Here is a 6,000-nt window from a genome sequence, read left to right as displayed (position 1 = left end):
TCCCCTGTCTTAGTCACCTGCTCTAGGAGGGGTGAATCACCATGCAAGGACTGTCAAGGGTGTCCAGATGAGAAGGTTCAAACTGGAGAATGAGCTTTTAGCCTCTTAAAGTGGAGTAGACATGAAGTCTGCTCATAACTGTGAGTGAGGAAGGAGCTCTTCTGAACACAGGCCTGCACTGACCAAAGTTTATCTGTTTAGGTGAAAGAGACAGCATCATGGCTGCAAATTCTCCATAAAGCTCTTGTCTGCTCATCATTTCTTTACTTTCCTGTTTTCCATAAATTAGCTGATCTTATCTAAGCCTGGGACATGGTGTTGGTAGTCTTGAAGTTGTATATGGTGAAGGATGAGCTGTGCTCTCTGTCTATGATCTTGGGATCTTACTACTGCCTTCTGCATATGAATTTCTTCTGCTTTATCTATTTACAAAAATGGAAAGGACCCATCAGCCTTCTTAAATTCACTTGTGCAGTGTCCTCAGACATCCAATTCTTTGCTCAAGTATCCTATATCACATGGGTTTTTGTGCATTCTTATTAATCTCAAACTCTAGACCCCAGAATCATGTGAGCATTGGCTATCATTCTGCTTTAGCCATGTCTTCTCTGCCTTTACAGCTGCAAAGCAAAAGTTGCAAGCCTAGAACAGTTTCAATTTTTACAGCATATCCTTCACTAAGAAACCCTGGCCAAATTGAATAAGCAGAAGGAACTGTAGAGATTTCAGCTGTATTTCGTACTGTGTGCATCATTCACACAACATATCCAGAAAGCTACCTAAAATGAAAGCAGTTTAGATCCCATTTGTGCTCATATTAAATAAGGTTTTGAAAAGTGGCAGACATCTGATTTCCAAACCTAGCCTAATAGTTCAACTAACTCTAATGGTAATTGGAAGAAAAATATAAGGCAGAATAAATTTGACAGGGTAAAATAATAGATCAAGGAAAAGAGAAAAGAATCATCCATCTGCACCATAGATGGTGTAGTATTTTATTGTAGTATTTTGAAAGCTTACGGTGAACATAGGATGGATACCATTTATAGTTTTTGGCATTCTTCCTTTGGATTGTGTAAAACTGTTTTGCTTGCTTAACACTAAATGCATGTAAAATGAATACCTGGAAACAATTTTTGGTGTCTTGGTATTTTTTCTAGTCTGTTTGTCTTATTTTTAATAGCTTATTTTTCACTTTGAGATATTTTGCAAGCTTGCTTTTTCTCTATAGCTATTTGTGGTGGTTCCTTGAACTGAAGATGATAATCATAAAACCATGGTTGGTCTCCACTGCAAAATGTTCTAGTGCCTTTGAAGGGGCATTGGTCTTACTGTGCTGGGTAAACGTACAGATCTTGAAATGATATTTCCAACCTAAAAACTGTAATTCTTCTGATTTTTTTTTTCAAAACTTGTGTTTGGTTTTGTCTTACTGGCTTGAAATGCAAGGCTATATATTATAGCACATCTTACATTGTTTTCCTTGTGTTCTCTTGGTTGGCCAATTGCTGGGCTGTGTCAGTACCATTAACAAGTTAGCACCAGCCAGCAATGTTTGTTCAAGTAAAATTTCACAGGCTTTTTGTTTGCTTGAGCACTACAGGACTGTCCTGGTTTCAGTTAGGACAGAGTTAATCTTCCTCCTAGTAGCTGGTAGGGTGCTATGTTTTGGATTAGGCTGAGAAGAGTGCTGATAACACCCCGATGTTTTAATTGTTGCAGAGCAGTGCTTACACCAAGCCAAGGACGTTTCAGCTTCTCACTCTGTCCTGCCAGCGGGCAGGCTGCGGGTGCAGCATGAGCTGGGAGGGGACAGACCCAGGACAGCTGACCCAAACTGGCCAAAGGGATGTCCCATACCATCTGGGGTCATGCTGAGCAATATATAGGGGTGGCTAGCCGGGGGGAGGGGGCCGGACTGCTCGGGGTTAGGCTGGGCATCGGTCAGCGGGTGGTGAGCAATTGCATTGTGCATCACTTGTTTGTACACATTATTAATAGTAGTACTACTATCATCATTATTGTTATTATTATTATTGTTATTATTATTTTCCTGTCTTAATAAACTGTCTTTATCTCAATTCACGGGCTTCACTTTCCCGTTTCTCTCCCCCACCCCATAGAGGGAATGGGGAGGGTGAGCAAACAGCTGTGTGGTGTTTAGCTGCCGGCCGGGTTAAACCAAAACAAGGACTGAAACCTTTTAGGTTCAAGCAAAATAACACACAGTTCTTCCAATTTATTAGGTAGCTCTCAGATTTTCTTGCCAACAGTTGACAAATTAGATGCCTGTTGACAAAGTGTCATAATTTCATAAGACAAATGCTCCTTTACTTTTTATTTTCCAAATAGCTTCCTTAGGATGAAATGCTGCGAACATACCAAACATTGACATTTACTTTAAGCATGGGGGTAACTCCAGTAAATTCAATTGAATTAGCTGCATTCCCTCATGCCCATCCAAACCCATGGCAAAAATTCCACTGACTTCAGTGCTATGGAGTGAAATCTGGACGGGCTTAGGAAGCAGGATTCTTATTTGACAAAAAAAAAAAAAAAAAAAGTTGCTAAGGCAAAATGTCATTTATGCTTTAATTTAAGACCTACAGGCACATGTGTGTCCCTGGCTGCTGAAGGACATTGAAAACTGCTGGGAAGCTCAGTGATTGTTAGCTTCCACCTGGCACTGGGTTTGACTTCAGAGTGCCAGGGGTTCGGATCACAGCCGGACCAGAGTAGGAGAAGGCAGGTTTTGCACTGTGGGACTCCTCTCCAAACTTCCACGGAAGACTTCTGTGAATTTGTGTGATGAAAGGTAGGAAGATCACAGTCTTTTCTTCCCCAAATATCTGCAGGTTTCTCAGCCTTTCTTTTGTGCCTTTGCTTGCTAGGTCCTAGGAAGAAACAAAGCTTGCTTATCTCACTTTGTGTAACTAGCTAGGTGTAATATTGAAAACTTAAGTTTTTCAGACCAGGGCCTTAAATTTAGACAGAGGGAGCTCAACTTTACTGTATTTTCTATCATCAGCTGTTTTGTGATTAATACGTTTTTTTAAAAAAAGTAGTACCAGAGAACTAAGTATAAGGCTATTTTCAAAAAGAGGGAGCATGTTTCAAGTTCAGAACAGCCAGTTCCTCCCAGGTTCTTGTGAATGTTCTTCATTGCAGGAGAGGAAAAGGGAGGGCTCAAATTGGCTGATGCAAATGATCAGCAAGGGAAAATAACTATAGGAAAGATGAGAGGCTATAAAAGGATTTTTGTATGTGTGCGTGCATACATATTTGTGCATGTAACTGCTCTGTCGTTAACAAGAGCTCTGCACACTGCTGGGCCTCACACCAGCAGCAGCTTGGTCTCTGTGAACATTTGACCACCTTTCTGTTGAATTAACCAAATACAGGTACGCTGGCTGCAGGCGAACAGAAAATCTCTCATCTGGTATAAATTCCGACTGTTCAAGCTTGTTAGCATTTCATGATGTACTAACTTTTTACCAACAGAACAGCCTTATGTTGTTGCGTGGCATTGTTCATCCATTACTAGAAGCTGTAAAGCTAGATTTGCTGTATTTCTGGACTGTCGCCGGATTTGGAGCATGATGCCAGGGTTAAGGGTGGGAGCAGAGTCACCGACAATCCCTCCAAAGTATCACCTGGTGCAATATGTGTGCATTTATTTGATCCAGTTGGGGGGGTGCGCAGCTCAGTGCCTTGTTCACAACAGGACTCAGCCAGCAAGTGGTGCAGACAGATAGATGTGAGACTGAGAGATTAAGAGAGGTAGATATAGATAGATAGATCACATGAGGTCTTGGTGGATGAGAAATTCATTCCTTAGATTCACTAATCCCAGATGTCACCTGTCTAGATATCATCAAATATGTTGCGCTGCATCTTTCTGTAGGGACAAATGTCCATCGAGGACAGATTAAGGCCAGTAAACCAGCTAGATTCCTGACGTGATTTGAGTTTGCACCCAGGTGGCCAGAGAGGATAAACCAGCACTTCCCAGGGATGTCTGAAAGCACATGGAAAGCTAACTAACATACAGACACTACTGTCACGCTTTACGCAGGACAACCTTAACTGGGGATACTACTGTAGTGGTAAAGCATTAAAACTATGAAAAAGATACTCAGAAATGCTCATTAAGTGGTCTCATTGTGCATACGTAGGGCCAAGATTAAATTGCTTAGGAGCCGTTTATCTGTTTTTCCTGTTGCCATTAAGAAAAAGCAAATGAATCCCTTGTATGTTTGTTTGAACTATGACAGTGGGTATCAACTAGCTATTAAAATAATTGTTTAAGAACCTGATGAAAAGTCTGAAGACTGCAAGATTTCTGTGGTATTTGAGAATGCTTTAACTCTAAAATATGGGCTAGTAGATTTAAAGCTTAGGGAAAAACCTAGTCATTTCTTTGGGGAGTGCCTGAATGCCATGTTTCACCTCAGAATGCATATTTCCAACTCACTGCATCAACAGCTGGAAAAAAAAAAAAAAAGACATTTTGATGGATCCTTTATATATATGATATTTCCCACCATGACAGACACAACTGTGCTAGGTAATGTTAAAGTAGGATTGGATATACTAGGAAAACTGTCTTCTTTTTTTCTGATTATTTCATTCAAGGAACCGGGTTAAATTCTGCCAGCAGAAGAATCTCTATAAACTCCATGCCCTGTAGAAGGGCTTGTGACTACACCTTGCAAAATACTGCCAAACCCTTGTACGTGAAGTTCAGCATCTCACTCAGTCAGGAGAGAAGCTGAGACAATTCTCTCTCGAGAGGTCGAAACTATTCCAGATCATTTAAAGGGGATGTTAATGATGATCTAGCTAATTATAACAACCTAAATATCAGCACCATTAGCAATTTCATTTCTTATTATAGCATGGCAAAAAGGAGATAAACAGATTATTTATGCTTGTTCTGAGTGGAATTTTATTATTTTGGTGTCTTTATTGGAAGCAGCCTGTTAGACTCTGCTTTTCCCTGTATGCTTCCTACCTGATAATTAGTATGTAGAGTTTCTTTTAAATAGCAAACATATGAGACTCCCTCTGCTTGTTTACTTGATATGTTTACACTCATATAAACCAAAGTGTCCCCCTCCCCCCCCCCCCAAAAAAAAAAAAAGGTTTAAATTTATTGGAAGAAAACTTGCTTCTTATGAAATCAATGTTCATAATAATGACGTGGTTTAATGCAACTATATATTAAATTAGAGAGGGTAAAAGTATCTTAAACAAAAGTTTATACTTAAAAACTGGAGAGCTCAGGCTTTCTCTATAGCCAGCCCACAAGTATAGAAAATCTTGCAGAAATTAATGCATTTTTGGTCCATGTGTAAACCACACATCGTTGCGTTACTTTTCCTTCAGTAATCACAGCAAAGTTAAAATAAATAAAGAAGAGGTTATCTTTATGTATTTAAGATGGAAAGTGAGTAAAAATATCATTATATCACAAATATCACTTGATCTGTTTGATTTTATTGCAAGACATTCAAACCTAGTGATGGGTATGGTATAAATAGCTAGCTAGATTACTTAGATTAAATAGTCAAAGAAAGGACGGTGGATGAGAGATGATCTGCTGGAGTAGAAAGATAATCCTGATCACAAGGGATCAGTCCCTCTTCCACTGAAATCTAGCAAGATTATGTCCCCCCAAAATTTGTTGACATCCATGTATCAGCTCTATATCCTACTTTAGGCCACGCACCCTTCCCTGTATCCCCAGCTTCTCCTCCTGCAGACTTGGAGGATTTTCTCCTGCTACCACCTCATACCTCTGTTCTTCTTCCACCAGCTATCTCTTGAGACCTCTGTGCTGTGCTAGACAGCCATGCAACATTTTGCAAGGTGTGCAGCCAAGTTCTCTTGAGATAGAATCAGCGTCTGCCCCTCCACTCCCCCTTGTGAAGAAGCTGTAGGCCGTGATGAGGTCCCCACCTCAGCCTTCTGTTTTCCAGGCTGAACAGGCCCAGTGAC

At 40.4% G+C, this 6,000-nt stretch overlaps 1 protein-coding gene across 1 annotated transcript in view; it reads left to right on the top strand.

Moving 5' to 3' along the window:
• Positions 1-2,653: 2,653 nt before the first annotated feature.
• Positions 2,654-6,000, top strand: part of GLI3 (GLI family zinc finger 3) — a 217,507-nt gene continuing 214,160 nt past the window's right edge. The window contains exon 1 of the mRNA XM_005014945.6: positions 2,654-2,815. The gene's annotated coding sequence lies outside the window, so the exon portion shown is untranslated. The remainder of the gene's footprint in view (positions 2,816-6,000) is intronic.

The sequence above is a fragment of the Anas platyrhynchos genome, chromosome 2 (genome assembly GCF_047663525.1).
Source record: "Anas platyrhynchos isolate ZD024472 breed Pekin duck chromosome 2, IASCAAS_PekinDuck_T2T, whole genome shotgun sequence".
Lineage (NCBI taxonomy): Eukaryota > Metazoa > Chordata > Aves > Anseriformes > Anatidae > Anas > Anas platyrhynchos.
The sequence above is the reverse complement of the archived record's forward strand: the minus strand, read 5'-3'. Positions and strand labels throughout refer to the sequence as shown.